We start from the raw sequence: 16391 nt of genomic DNA on the forward strand, positions 1-16391 counted from the left end.
TACACTAATCACATTCCGACACCATCTTACATCTTTGCACAACCCTAATTCTCCTCACACCTAGTCTTATTTTTTCACACCAGCCATGCCTACCTCACATACCACCGGTCTTCCTCTATCAACAACCAATCAGGTACACCTACCCCTCACCTCCTTTCCATACTGGCATACCTTAATCATTTTTGTTTTTGCCCGTGGTCACTGCACATTAATGCACCCACAATCATTCCTAACCATTCCCCTTCATGTTGTTTCCTCACCACACACATTTATTGGTTCCCCTCACACACTCATAGTTTATTCCTCGGACACTATAATAGTTATCCCTCTACCCCTACTCCCGCATCCATCTTCAACTCACCTATGCCGGAGGCAAACTCAGCATATCCCTCACTAACTTCCACCAGGCCTATTTTAAACCTATTCCCCATTCCACCAACCTCCTTTTTAATCAGCAGTCTTATTAACATTTACACCAATATGTATAGTTATCTATATGTATTTTATTTAATTAATTTATTCATTTTACCTTTATAACCCTATCCCCCCTTTTCTCAGTTCTCTTCTATATTTATTTTGTTTTCGCATATTTCTTTTAATCATATGGTCGGTCATTAACAATCTATACTATCAGTATTCTTACAGTGCAAGTTATTTATTCGGGCATGTGCTATCTATTTATGGCTGATTATCTTCCACATCTTAAATAGCGATCTACCATCACTAAATGTTTTAGTTCCCCAGGTATGATGTCTTAGCTCTGCTATGGGAGTCTCTTAGCAACCATTTACATTGATCTCAAACGCATCCCTCCCATATCCACGATGACGTCCGCAATCTCGCGATGGGTGATGCATCTCCCACCTCGCGTCCTGACATCTTAGTTCCGCAATGGTAATCTCCTAGCAACCGCCCACACAAATTCCAACTGCAAGGGTATTTTTCCCACATCCAAGATGGCGTCCGCGATCTCGCGATGTGTGACGCGCCTTCCTATCTGACGTCTTCATCACGGCGGTCTCCTAGCAACCACAGACAGGGGGAGATCACACCCACCAGACGACATCTCCGGATTGGCTAAGCCCCAGCATCCAGGAACAGGGGTCCCGTCGACACTACCGCATTTTGGCATCCAGCCATACTTACCTTTCTTGCTCTCTTGGCTTCTTCATAACTCTGGTGAAATCGTAAGCCCCTCTATCCAGTGGCTGCATACCACGGATAGCAACTCCTATTGCAATTCTTAGCAGCACTGCCTTAATTATTTTGTATTGAGTGTACAGCATAGGGGTGACTGATCAGAGGTCTGCATCAGCATTTATTCAGCATCTAGCACACTATTGGAAATCAGCTTATTTCTTTAAAGTGTTACCTGCTCATACATGTGACTCATATATCTGTTACATTCACGAATGTGTTGGTTTCCATCTATTTCTATTTTTGCCTTCTCACAGCAATTGATGCATGCATAGAATTAACTTATACCTATTATAGCATTGTATATCCCAGCTTGGGCTGTAAGGCAAATATCCTATGATACATTTATTCAACAGATATATTTTGGTGCAGCTGCGGTGAATTTAACACCTCTCCATACAATTTAACAAATGTCAAACTCCATCTGGAGTTTTTACTAAAAACTGCATGACCACTTATTCACCTGGTTTCAGCAGCATTTTTTCTTATATACCGCTATCTGTATGGATAAATCTCAATATACCAGCAGCCAGGAATTTCTCTGTCTGTGATTTCCAGTAGTAACTCTCACAAATTCTATTTTAGATAGATCACCACTTTTTTCGTGGACTCTCATTCACGATTCCCGGTACACTGCACCACGTGAGTGGGAATTTTGGATCGGGTCTAACGTGAAAAGCAGATCCACCCATTTACACGATCTTTTATCTACCTCTTTTTTGTCGGTCTCAATTTTCATTATTCATATCTAGGTGCACTCTCATTGGTGCTCACATAAAATTCTCTACTACCATACCACGCTGCAAGCGCCCGATCTCGTCTGATCTTGGAAGCTAAACAGCGTTGGGCCAGGTCAGTACCAGGAAGGGAGACCACCTGTGAATACCTGGTGTTGTAGAGCAGGATTTTCCTCACTTATGTGGCAGTAACACCAACAGCAGCATCACCACTTTTTTTTCTATCCAACAACCTCCAGACCTGTCGTTCACAGGCACCATCTACGTGAGGTACCATACCTGCCTTTACCGTTATCATTCCTGAATTTAGACAGGTGCATGTCGTCTTCTTTCTTGTAATATATCGAGAGGAGTGACTTCTGATCATTTCTCTTATTTCCTACAAGCCATCAGAGCATAGCCATTAAATTTGTGTCGACCACCCTGTGGTTCCATTAATACAGCAAGTCTGTACTGGTCAAGGGGAATGGGGGTATGACCAACTAATGTCTACCACCCTTTCACACACTCTTTACCAATAAGAGACCAGAACATTTTATTTTACCAAGATGCTTTCTATGTTGCATTTTGAAGGATAGTTTTCCGGTAATAACCTTTTGTGTAATAAAAGCTAATAAAAGTTATGTTTTAACATCTCATCCTAATTATCTTATCAAAAAAATATATATTTTTCTTCACAAGAGTGCGCCCACACAAGAGCCTTCTTTCCTCTCCCCATTGTATTAATGATTCCCAATACACCAGAAAATAAAAAAATCATAAAATCCAATCAGGTTACAGGTGTTAGGCGGTGGCACTTCTAGTAAAAGTAATGTATGTACCTCCCATGCAAATGAGACGCCATCAGCAATCACTCTAAGAAGAGGATCTATCCTGATGGTACAATACGGGTTTGTTTTGTGGGATGGTTGTTTTCCTGACCTTACTGTATATAAACACATGCAGGGCCAGTGATAAACTACCAACCAATCAGCTCATAACAGACATTTTTTAAACACAGCCTGTAACAGTTAGGAGCTGATTGGCTGGTACTTTGGGGTTTATTCATGAAGCAGTGAAAAGCGCGGAGAAGTGAGCCTGTGGAGAAGTTGCCCATGGCAACCAATCAGCTGTTCCGTACAATTGTATAGTATGCAAATTATGTTACGTCAATGCTGATTGGTTGCCATCGGCAACTTCTCCACTGGCATACTACTCACTTCTTCATGAATAGATCCCTTTATCTTTCGCCACTTTATCACTTTTCAGAAACTTAGTACATGTGGCCTTGTACGTTTCAATATATTGTTTTCATTTTTCAAGCAGTGGCAAAAAACCCTCAGAAGAGCATATATAAGCAGAGAGACAAAGCAGAGGAAGTTTAAAAACTCATTTCACGGAGCAACTGCTCTATAGAGAAGGGTAGGTAAACGTAAAATCCTGCAATGTCCTCAGGAGAAACAAGAGACTATGTTTCAGTGGATATATGGCAAAATTAGAAATTAAAAAATGGCAATCCTCATCACAAATCTTACCCTATATTAGTGCGATCTGCAGTTTTCTGCCAGTGCTGTATAATGTGTTACCTGTTTTTAACTATAAACCAATCAATCTCTATGTATTTTACTAAAACTTTTATGGAAAGCCTAAACTATTCATGCAACTGTTAAGGGGGGTACACACGGAGAAATCCGACTAGATTGCTTAAGCATGGATCTGTCATGTGTATGCCCCCCTGCGATAGCGATGCGCGGCCCCGCGCATCACTATCGCTGGTGCTAGATTGGCCTGCATGCAGCGCTGTGTGAAGTGAGCGGCCCCACGTCCACCCCCCTCGCTCCCCCCCTGAGCGGGGGGGAGAGATGTGTGCTGAGCAGTCTGTGTTAAGATCGCTCAGTCTTCTCCCGTCAGTACTGGACTTTACCACACTGAAGGGCAGATGTATTAAGCCTGGAGAAGTAATAAAGCAGTGATAAGTGCAAGCTGATAACGTGCCAGCCAGTCAGCTCCTAACTGTCAATTTACATATTGGAGCTGATTGGCTGGTGCATTATCACCTTGTACTTATCACTGCTTTCTCACTTCTCCAGGCTTAATACATCTGCCCCTCAGTGAGGCTCATTGCTACTGTGGGTGAACTATCTAACAACAGATAAGTCATTTAAAAGATGTGTCAGGGACAGAGCCAGCCCTAGCCAATTTGATGCCCTAGGCAAATAGTTCTGCATCTGACCCAGCAACATACAGGCAGTGGAGCCCATCGGGGGTTTGCCCTATGCCCCTGTGGGCCAGTTCAACCCTGCATAAAGCCACACAGTAATGCCCATAATACACATAATTCTATACAGTAATGCACCTTACACATATGCCCCACATTAGTAATGCCCATAATACACACAATACCACACAGTAATGCACCTTACATATATGCCCCACATTAGTAATGGCCATAATACACACAATACTGTACAGTAATGCACCTTACATATATGCCCCACATTAGTACTGCCCATAATACACATAATGCCACACAGTAATGCACCTTACACATATGCCCCACATTAGTAATGCCCATAATACACATAATGCCACACAGTAATGCACCTTACACATATGCCCCACATTAGTAATGCTCATAATGCACATCATGCCACACAGTAATGCACCTTACACATATGCCCCACATTAGTAATGCTCGTAGCTTTTTTTAATAAAACTTACTTTTGCTTGTTTGCGTGCTTGTAGTCAGTGTGTGCGCCCATGCAGCTACCTGGATCCGTGGCTGCATTTTGTGAGATGGGGGTGGCAGGATGGGTGGGTGCGTGCTTGTGCTCTCACCCATTAAAGGGGCACCCATACAAGTGATGTGACCTCCCAGGGTATGCCATCCTTTGCAAGCCTCACCCTTTATTTTCGCTTGCTGGTTGAACACAGATGGAAGCAATGCTCAGATACTGCCACACTTGCTGGTTATACAAAAAGATCAGTATCAAACATGTAGCAACTGTCCATTCTCTTCACTGTTCAGTATGTGTGCTGGTGTCCGTTACTCCCGGCAACTGCATGCCCTTTATTTTATACTGCGGGAGTGATATGCCCTGCCCTCCAATCTGACGCATTCGAAGTCATGCTGCATTGACGTTTCATATAGAAATAGTGCAATGCAACTTACTGGATGGCAGGGAAATTTTACGGCATGGACTGACTGATATATAAAGTGTGGGGAGAACACTGCCCATGTTATGTCCCTGCAGAAACCTGGGGTTTGCACAGGGATAAGGGACACACACAGGATGGCAGGGTCCCCCTCCCCTATGTGCACAAGCAGTATAGGTGATGTCAGATTTATGTGGAGCAGTCTTCCCCCAAAAAAATGTGGTATCATAAGGAGCCATCAGTAATAACCTTATATAGCCAGTGAAAATGTCACAGGTCCAGGAATTACAGTTAACAGGCTTCTGCTGTCTGAGGTCTCACAAGTCAAGGGCATTCAAGCATGTCAGAGGTAGTTTAAGGGGCTGTCTGCATTCTATTGACAAATTTAAACAGCAGTGTATAAAAGTACTGATTGAATGCATTTGGAAAGTAACAGATAGTTTGCAGACTGTCCCTCCCAGCATGAGATACTGCTGGGACATGCTTGGATGCCCCTAGACATGCTTGGATGCCCTAGGCAAATGCTTAGCCTGCCTATAGCTAAGGCCGGCTCTGGTCAGGGACATACATAAATATACATACATACGCATATCTTTACACAGGGTTTGAAAATACCGTTTGAGGTTTTCATCTGGTCCAGTAGTATGGCTAACTGGTGGCTGAGAGAACAGCTGGGAGTGGTAGTACAGCGGCTTTGAGAGCCATACATTACATAGATTATTACGGGTGTGGATCATTAGATTGACAGTGTCTAGGTCGACAATGTTTAGGTCGACCACTATAGGTAGACAGTCACTAGGTCGACAGGGTTGGAAGGTTGAGAGGGTTTCTAGGTCGACATGTGCTAGGTCGACAGGTCAAAGGTCAACATGATTTTTTATTTTTTTTAAATGGTGTCGTTTTCTTCGTAGAATGACCGGGAACCCCAATTAGTGCACCGTGTCCCCTCTCATGGCTCGCTTCGCTCGCCATGCTTCGGGCAAGGTTACCGTTCCAATCGTAGTCCACGTGAATCGTTAAGTATGAAAAAGTTCAAAAAAAGAAAAAAATTAGAAAAACTCATGTGGACCTTTTGACCTGTCGACCTAGCACATGTTGACCTAGAAACCCTGTCGACCTTCCACCCCTGTCGACCTATAGTGGTCGACCTAAACACTGTCGACCTAGACAGTGTCGATCTCCAGACCGGATCCCGATTATTACATGCTGCCAGATACATCAGTAAAAACAAAACATGCCTTGTGTTTCCCCTCCAATTTGTAACAGGCCTTACTCATATAGAAACAGTATCTGAAACTAACGAGATACAAAACACTGTTTAACTATTTATTTTTCACAGACAACAAGCTCTGCATGACCGATAATAGAAAAACAATCTCTCCACGCTATTACCTCGACAATAGCGACAGACCTCTGAGATGGAAATTGTTTTCTTTTGTCTGCTGTGATCAAATACAACATAAAAGAGCACGATCAGAAACACAATGTAATATTATATTTCTACACAACACAAAATGCCAAAATTATTTATCTGTTCTCTGCAATTTATGAGACATGTCAATGTTGAAATACAAAAGCAATTTGTTACAAAATAGTCCATCTTCACTTTCCTCTGCTTTTCCATCTTTTTATCTGTGCTTAAATGTACAGAATCGTGATAGGTTATGATGGCTTAAGGTCTTCACTTGCTGTTGCTTTTACTGCATACTTGCCTACTCTCCTGGAATGGCCGGGAGGCTCCCAAAAATTGGGTGACCCTCCCATCCCCCCGGAAAAGCAGGCAAGTCTCCCGATTTCTGTGCTGCAACCCCCCGGCCCGGCCGCCCACTTAGTGAGTAAACTGGACGGTCCGGGCAGTCGATGACGCGATTTTTGTTGAATCGCGTCATCATAGCCACGCCCCCTGCAGTATAATGTCGGTAATAGCACCATTATACAACGGGGGGCATGGCTTAAATGATGCGATACATCAGCCACGACCCCACCCCGTCTTTGATTTAGATATTCTATACTAAGTATGTTTATTATTTGTAAGCAATGTATGCGTTGTATTGTATCTATTCGCACATCATTGTTATTCATGTAACAAAGGTCATTGTAAACAATTTTGTATCAAGCTACAGAATCGCTTATAAAAATATTTTAAAAAAAATCACTTATGAGATGCGCTAATAGAACAGATTTCATGGTGATCCAAGTGTCGCTGCAGTAGTAATTAAACATTCTTAAACAATTAAACCCGTAAGATATACAGGGTAATATGATGACAAGTACTATTGCCCTTTCATAAATACTGTAGATCCCTATACCCTGTATACAACGTTGCAGGCAGAGAGGTCTTCATTACAGGTACAACACCTATTTCGATATTTTCTCATTTAACCGCTTCAGTGCTTTGCCCGGAAATCTTACGGGTTTGCCAGCGAAGACAGCGATGGCAACCCCGGAAGACTTCCGGGCATACTACTGACTGATACCCCAGGGACAGCCGTGCAGCGTGCACGGTGCCCGGGAATCAGTATACACCATTATGGAGTTTGGGCTTAGCAGTAAAATGCCTTATGCTGATCCTGGGCACCGCAAGGCGGCCAGGAATCAGCGCTAAGGCTGACGATCATCAGGTGATTACCTCGCCCTGCCCTATCAGTCGCCCCCCTGCACCTTCCCCCCTCTCCCACTTCAGTTTAACCCCCCCCCCCCCCCCCCCCAGAATGCGTTTTTAAATTAAAAACTTGCCACTGAAGGGGTTAAATTTATTGTTCGGTCAAGACAGTTTTAGGGTTTATTAAAGAATTAGTTTACATTTATACTTTTCTTTAAATATTATTTTAGACAATCTAGAGATCCTTTGGTAATTGAAGGTTTTTAAATGGTTTTTCAGATTTATTTTTGGTGGATTATGGGATTTGTTCATTTAATTATTTTTTTTAAACCGGGGCTGCTGTGTATATAATTATATTTTGATATATTTTTAAGGCCATTAAACACATTTTTAATATCTAGTTCAGAAATATATACAAGCTGACAGGCTAGTATGAATTTAATTAGGATTATGCTAGAGCAGGTTGACTCACCAATTAGTTTAATTAGAGGGGGGAAAAATATTTAAAATGATATTATTTTTATCTTGAATATTGGAAAATATCTTCCAATTAACTGTTCTCTTTCCCACAGTAATTCTTGATTAAGTTGTGTAGTGTTGATTAAGTTGTGCGTATATCTATACACATTACAATGGGGGATATTCAATTGTTTAAAAAGTCAGTTTGGTGTCTGTTTTTTCCTATCTAATAGACAGGAAAAAATAAACACCCAACCGACTTTTCAAACATTTGAATTCCCCATATATATATATATATATATATATATATATATATATATATACACATATATATATATATATATATATACACATATATATATATATATATATATATATATATAATAAAATAAAGGATCTGAGGGTGCTAACTGAATGTTATGTAGTGCCACCTTACAAATATAACATTTTACAATAATCAACAATATAAAATGTTGTTTTTAATAAAAATTCAGACCCATTACAGTGTCATATAAAAGTATACATAATTACGGTACATATAAGTACAGTATATACATCAAGTCACTAGTAAATTCCAATACAGAAAATCTTTCCAGATCTTGTCCACTTGAAAATGGCCTGAAGCCTTCTCTTTATCTAGCTATAAACCATTTTGTGTATTGCACAATATTAATTATTGCTGTCCCATACATGTGTGGCCAATGAAGTAAAAAAAACTGGGTTTCTTGTTATTGTCACAGTACATATCTCAGCATAGTAGTGGTACAGTACTTATGGATGCTTAGTGCATTGACCACATTTTTAGTCTGTAGTGCTATACTGGCCGCTCTCACTCTTCGGCTCTTATTTAAGTTAGAGCAGGCAGGTGAAACTCTTAAACATCCTAGTGATATTTGGTGGACCCCCTTCTTTTAAAGTAAAGCATTCATTACCCTCAAAACCAGAAATAAAGACACGTAGACTTGAATTTTGGCAGAAAAATTGCTAGCTATTTATTTGACCCTAACCAGTAGCAAACCTGTAATAGAAAATTTTATTAAGATGCCGATCCAGCCGGCATATGGTGGCAGCAAAAAGAACGGCTCTATTAACCTAAATTAACCTTAAATTACTAAAAATTCGAAACCATCGTAATTTTACTACAACTATCACAAACCGGTAATAGGTGACAACTCAACCCCCACAGTGACTACCCACCGCTCCTGGGTGCCCTGCCGCTGCCTTCCCGGACGGGTGGTCAAGCGGCCAATAAGTCGATGGAGGTGAGTGCACCTAAACCACACCAAACTGTAAAACACTACAGCTTATCATACAAATACCAAACTGACGTTCTTTTCCGCCAACAGCGAAAGACTCATCCCCAAAGTCTTCGCACCGCCACCATAACCTACCCTAACTCCTGCAAAACGAAACCCAGATCCTCCAGGAAAAACATCATCCCCTCATTGGATAGATGTACCCCATCAGGCCGATAAAGGTGACTGTCTCTGAACCGAATCCTAGGGTGGCGAACTACCTTGCCCCCGTGGGACAGCACCCACTTCGCCACCGCCCCGTTCACCTTTTTCCGGGCCTCATCAATCTGGCGACCATCCGCCACACCCCTCCAACTCAACCTCGGCACCATCAATGAAAAAACCAACACACAATTGGTCCATGCAGCGGCCACACTTGCCAGATCTTGTATCATGGCCCACCGCAGATCCAAGGATGTCCTCTTCCCCAGGTCATTGCCACCTAGATGGACAACCAAGACCCTAGGGACTCCATGCTTGCTGGCCTGACTAACTAGCCTACTCTTCAGCTCGCTCCACATCATCCCTCGCCAGCCAAGCCATCTGACACCCTGTGCTCCAGGCAACGCCTGAGCCCCCTCCGAGCCCACAAACTTGGCTGCCCAGTATACATAAGAGTGGCCGACCACCCAAATAGCCAAATTGTCTTCAAACCAACCTGAAGGGGAAAAGAGGGGTAAATTGATTACTAAAAAGCTTCATTAATTGCTTTCACCTGAAGGATCTGCCAAAAAGAAAAAACTTTAGATCTCGCTATTGCAGCAGTCCCGGCCTAGCCGAACTGCACCATGCTTCTAGCCAATTTGAAGCGAACATAGACACACAAAGGGGAAGTTCAAAATAAAATCAACGAAATTAAAACAGGGGGGGGGGGGGGTATAAAACGGGAAACACATGTAATAACTCAGCTGGAGGTGAAAGCGTAAAGACCTGCTGAGGGACTCTGATTAGAACAGATTAGCCGAATTGTAGATTAGAATTCAGTCCGTCAAGTCAGGCAAAAAATCGCAAAATAACTCCAGACCCCCGCTGCCGGCTCATGCCAGCAACGGCGAGTAGCTAATCCCTGAGTAGGATAAAAAAAAAAGGGGGAAACAAACCAACGCACAACATCATAACTCAAAGAACTGTCACAACATGATATAAAACGCAATTAACAAAACAACACGCGCAATCCGACCTCACGCAACGGGGCGAATATATCGTCTGTAACTTGACGACTTCCATCGCCCCACCGCCTGGATTTCAGTTCTGGACAAACCCGCCGCCGCAGCCGACGTCGCAGTGCCTATACGAAAGGAATGGGTACCGAACGCAGCGGGTGGAAGGCCCAAGCTCGCCAAACAACGACTCAGCATCCAACAAAATTGGTATTTCGTTACCGGCAGGCCGTCGTAATGCAATAACCATGACCCCCTCCTAACGGGTCGCACCGCCACATATTGCACTGCCAAACCTACTGGGCAAACGCTCTCCTCATGTGCCGGAACCAAAGTGACCCAACGACCTCTCCCCACTTGGTCCGTCTTAGAGCGCCGCAGTCTGCATAGCAAGGACCTCTCACCCACCACCACGTCTCAGACCAGCATGCGCGAATCTGTTCTCTTGGAAGGCGCTACCAACTCCGAAACCCTAAAGGCCCCGTGGAAAGCCATTGAGAACGCCAAACTGAACAAAAGCGTCTCAAACCTGGACGACGCGACTCGCCCAACCGCCGCAATGACGGCCGGCAACAAGGCCGCATCGATGGGCCGCCTCCTATCAGGTGGCGTCGGCGCGATTCGCGCCCATCCTTTCATCGCCTTCCGCAGAACATCGCTTTTTGTCACATCGGGGACGCCCCGCAGTTTGCTGAAAAACGAGACCCCAGCCAAGTACCGGGATACCACCGCTCGGGACCTACCCGCAACATACAGCTGCCAAATAAAAGAAAGCATCAGCCGATGCCTGCTCTTACCTTGTTGCTGACGTCCTTGGACAAACTCTTCCCACTCGCTCCAAGCTTGTCCATAAGCCTTGAGCGTGGCTGGCGCGACTGACCGCAACGCTAGACCCTCCAGTCCGGCCCGATCACCTGCCAAACATAACCAGGACAAAGAAAACCTTGTTCGTCGGCCTCGGGTGCCAACAACCAAAACCTTTCCCACTGCCCTCGCGACAAAGCGTCGGCGATTCCATTCTCCAAACCGGGCACATGTTGCGCGCGGAACCACAGGTTCCTACGCAAGCATGTCAAAAGCAATTGACCCAGCACCCGCAGAACCAGCAACGACTTTGCCCTCTGGTTATTAATCGCATGCACCACTCCCAGATTATCGCATCTAAACAAAATGCTGCGATTAGCCAGCCGATCGCCCCAGACCTCCAACGCCACCATAATGGGAAAAAGCTCCAGAAGCACCAGGTCCTTAGTTAGACCTTCGCTATGCCACTTCGCCGGCCAGGATGCCATGCACCAAGATCCCTCCAGAAAGCAACCGAATCCCGAGGCACCTGCTGCGTCGGTGAACAGCTGCAACCGCTCGCTGTCTACCGCTGGCGCTTGCCATATACACACCCCGTTGAAATCCTCCAGGAACGAGGCCCATATGGCCAAATCCCTTTTTATTTCGGAGGACAAACGCACAAAATGGTGTGGTCTGGCACCACCCGCCGTCGCCCTTTCTAGCTTCCGGCAGAAAACCCTGCCCATCGGTATTACCCGACAAGCGAAGTTCAACATGCCCAGCAAGGACTGGGCCTGCCGCAGCGTGACTTTGCGCGACCCCTCGAACCGGCAAATAGCATCGCGGAGCTTCGAAACCTTGTCCCGAGGCAGTCGACACTCTCCCGCTACAGTGTCAATTTCGATCCCCAAAAATGCCAAACAGGAGGCCGGACCCTCTGTCTTATCCACGGCCACGGGAACACCGAAGTGGTAAAACAGAGCTCGGATGCTAAAAAGCAAGTCGCCGCAGCGTGGAGAATTACCCGGACCCGCACACAGAAAGTCATCGAGGTAATGGGCGACCCCGTGACCCCCTGACGAAGACTCCACGCACCAATGTAGGAACGTGCTAAAACGCTCGAAAAATGAGCATGAAACGGAACATCCCATCGGCAAACATTTGTCGATGAAATACTCCGCCCCAATCCGGAAACCCATAAAACGGAATGAGTCCGGATGCAACGGCAATAACCGAAAAGCTGACTCAACATCGATCTTAGCCATGAGGGCCCCAGTCCCGTAGCTGCGGACCATCTCCAGTGCTTCGTCGAATGACTGATACACCACCGAGCAATGAGCCGGCGGTATTGCGTCATTGACCGACGCCCCCGCCGGGTAAGAAAGATGCTGAATGAGCCGGAACGTGCCCGGAGTCTTCTTAGGGACCACCCCGACCAGAGAGATGACCAAGTCATCCACCGGGGGTGATAAAAACGGTCCCTCCATCCTGCCCAACCTAACCTCTTTCTCCACTTTCTCCCGTAGCACTCCCGGCAAGGCTTGAGCAGATTGGAGGTTCCTACGTGCCCGCACGGACACCTCGCTCGCAACGGGCAAGCGAAACCCAAACTTAAAACCGGAAAACAAAAAATTTGCATCCTCCCTATTCGGATACAAGTCCAGCCACCGGCCCATAGTCCCCAATTTAATTGGTGTTGGAGCCCTGCAGAGCGGTCCCGCTCGTGGCTTGTCTAGGGAAAGGTTGCTTACCCCGGGCCCCCTGCCGACCGCCTTTGAAGCAGGAGGAGGCTGGGTGGGATCCGCCACACTGCAGGCAGGAGTGTCGAAAACGACACTGCTTGCCGAAGGAACATGTCGCGCTGTTAAACGCGAAACACTTTCCTCTTGTGGCGGCCCGCCCCCCTGCACGGACGGCCGACCCACCTGGTTTGGCCAATCCACCGTCCGCGCCGGACCCCAGGGCGGACGACCCTGCGCGTCGCCCGTCCGCCCCCGGTTTCCGGGGTTCCTCAGCCTGCTGTGAGCCCCGGGTTACCTTTAGCCAGACCTCCACATCCTTGAATCCGAAGTCCATGACTCGCAACCCGTCCTGCTTCTCCCTAAACTCCTGGTCATACCGACGCCACTCAGAGCCCGAGGACGTGCGCTGCATGTCGTGTACGAGATGCAGGTACCGGATTACATTCATGTGCTCCTCCGGTCTGTCCTCCAGGTAGCACGCCGCAAATACCCAGAAACCGGCCAACCAATTATCAAAGGTCCGGAATGCCTCCGCCCCAATGCCCTTCTTTGCGACCGCCGCCTTATAATCTTTCTTCGCGGCCTTCGTCAGTACAAAGACATCCACGAAGTCCCCCTTCCGAATCTTCTTGCGGCAGCTATCCCGCAGGCCTCGCATAACGGCGGTGTATTCACAGCGAACGACCCCGGGCAAATCGCGGCGCTTCTTGGCCCTCCGGGCTTCCTCGCTAAGCCGCTTGCGCCTCTTCCGCCTCTTCTGCTGCCCCGCCGCCCGCTTGGCAAATTTCGCCGCCCTCTTCTTCGCCCGAGTAGTGCTACTTACATCGGACGCCTGCGACGACAGAGAAGATGAAGAGGAGGAAGAAGAAGAGCTACGAGAACTATCGCTCGCGGAGGAACCCGATACTGACTGCACCACCTCACCTGATGCCGTCGACCGCTCCGACATGGAATCCTCTGGCGCGTCCACCTCGACATCTTCCTCCATGAAGTCTTCCATCCCTTCTTCCTCGTGCTCCCCTATAAAAGACAAAGAAGAGGGGGACCCGGCCCGCACTCGCGGCGCATGCCGAGCCCTACGAGTGGGGGGCGCTGCGGCCGCGCGCCCCTGCCCCTCCTATCCCGGACCTATCTCCAATTCCGCAGCGGCTGCTCCAAGCTCCCGGCAGGCGCGTGCCACCCGCTGCGCCGCTGAGGCCCTCCGCCTGCCGGACCCGCCTGCCTCCGCAGACGCGCCGGAACTTGCTGCCGCCCTCGGGGAGGCCACCGCGGCTAGCGGCCCCAATGCCTCCACCACTGTGGCCAGGGCCGACGCCAGCGCCCCGGGAGGGTTCCGACCGCCGCGAAAACCGGCAACGGACCCTGAAGGACCCCCGGCCAGCGCCCGGGCGCGATCCCGCGCCTGGCGCCCGACGGTCGTGACCCGGGCATCCGACGCCCGCCGCCCCAGCGGGAAAGCGAGGGCACCCCTGTCGGAGCCCTCCCTTTCCCCATCAGAAAACACCTCCTCCCCTTGCAAATCGGAGCTATTCCCCGAACCTGGGGAGGAGCCGCCGCCCTGCCACGCAGCGCGTGCCGCGGCCCTGCGGCCACCAACCCATTCCCTGTCGCCCCTCCTCCCCCGAAAGCCGCTGTATTCCGGCTCCGTTGGAGTATTTTGGGGAGACAGGGAGGACCGCGGCGCTGCTGCGCGCGCGCGCACAGCCCCGCCCGCGGTGGGCACGCGCGCACTCCGTGCACGCGCCCCAGCACCGCGCACTGCCGTGTCCCCGTGTGCTGGCCTTGCCCGCTCCTGCCCAGCGCTGCCTTCCACATGCCCGCGCTGCACTCCCCTGTCCATCTCCCCCCCCCCCCGGTTCCTGCCGGATTCCGGCCGCCGGGGAGCTACGAGAGGGGACAGAAATGCGGCTGGCGCCACCCGCGGCGAGCGTGGGCGTGCGCGCGTCCCACTGCCTCCCGTCATGGAGCTCCCGGCCGCCGCATCACTTACTGCCGCCGCGCGAGGCTCTGATACAGGCCCCGCGCGGCGAACAACCGACCCCCGTCCGGCCCTCTCCCCCCGCCCGGCACTTCCACCCGGCCGCGGCAAGGGGGGAGAGATAGAGGCCGGGTCCGTCCGCACAACCTGGCGCCCTCTGCGGCGCGCATGCGCACGCCCACCCGACGCCGCCACGGACTCCGCCGCTCCTGGAGCCGATGCCCGTCGACCTCCGGGCGGCCTGAACGGACCTCCGCCCCCCCCCCCCCCCGCCGCCCGCGCCCAGCCGGCAACGCCGGCCCGGCCCTCAGCGGCGAGGCCGATCTGGCCCGCCGTGTTGTCCTCCTGCTTGCACTCGTGGAGGCCCCGGGGGACTGGGCCCCGTCCCCCAGGCCAACCACCCCTTCCCCTGGCCCAGCTCCATCGCTAGAACCGCGGTACCGAGCTGGGGGCCCAGCGGAACGGTGAGGGCGGGCAGACATAATTAAATGCTTAAAATGGCACAGGCAGAGGGGACACAGCAGAAGTGCACACACAAAAAACAGCACCAAATATGTGTGAACAAATTAATGTCTGCACTGCAGCACTCACCAAGGCAAATCACCACAAGAGAGAGCTAAAATGGCCTCACCTTCCCTATATATATCAAACCCTCCCCTTCAAAAAAGGCTGTACTTTCCTCACAGCTAGGTCCACCCCTCACCAGATGTTTAACTCTTTCCTTTCCTATGCAGTCAATTCTCTCTCCAAAGCAGTCAAGGAACACAATGTAAAGAATACACCCAAAGGATCCTTGCAATGATCGCCGCATTAACTCACTAACTGGAATACACATACTGTAGCATGCACACCAGTGGTGCAAGTAGAAATATTTTCTTACTGGTACTGATAGTAAAAATGGGCATGGTCATGTGTCATGAAGGAGTGTGGTCACATGAAACTAGGGGAGCGGCTACAAGACAATAGGGGCATGGCCACATTATGCCACACATCGTAATGACCCTTACACATTATGCCAGACACCGTAACACCCATTACACATTATGCCACACACTGTAATGCCCATTACACATTATGCCAGACACGTAACACCCATTACACATTATGCCACACACCGTAATGCCCATTCAACATTATGCCACACACTGTAATGCCTTACATATTATACCACACACCGTAATGCCTATTACATACTATGACACACACAGTTATGCCACTGACACCATTTTATATCCCAGTTGTGGGCTGGTGGTACTGAGTATCACCACCATATTTCTTAATGGTATGCTGTACCACCCCA

The 16391-nt window shown here is 48.4% G+C and overlaps 1 protein-coding gene and 1 non-coding gene across 3 annotated transcripts in view; one reads left to right on the top strand and one right to left on the bottom strand.

Moving 5' to 3' along the window:
* The window catches only part of RHOH (ras homolog family member H), a 164310-nt gene that overhangs the window by 23465 nt on the left and 124454 nt on the right, over positions 1-16391 (bottom strand). The window lies entirely within an intron of this gene.
* LOC134933486 (5S ribosomal RNA) lies at positions 1980-2098 on the top strand. The gene has a single exon (XR_010179721.1). It is a non-coding gene; the product is annotated as a 5S ribosomal RNA (ribosomal RNA).

Source organism: Pseudophryne corroboree, chromosome 1 (assembly GCF_028390025.1).
Source record: "Pseudophryne corroboree isolate aPseCor3 chromosome 1, aPseCor3.hap2, whole genome shotgun sequence".
Classification (NCBI taxonomy): Eukaryota; Metazoa; Chordata; class Amphibia; order Anura; family Myobatrachidae; genus Pseudophryne; species Pseudophryne corroboree.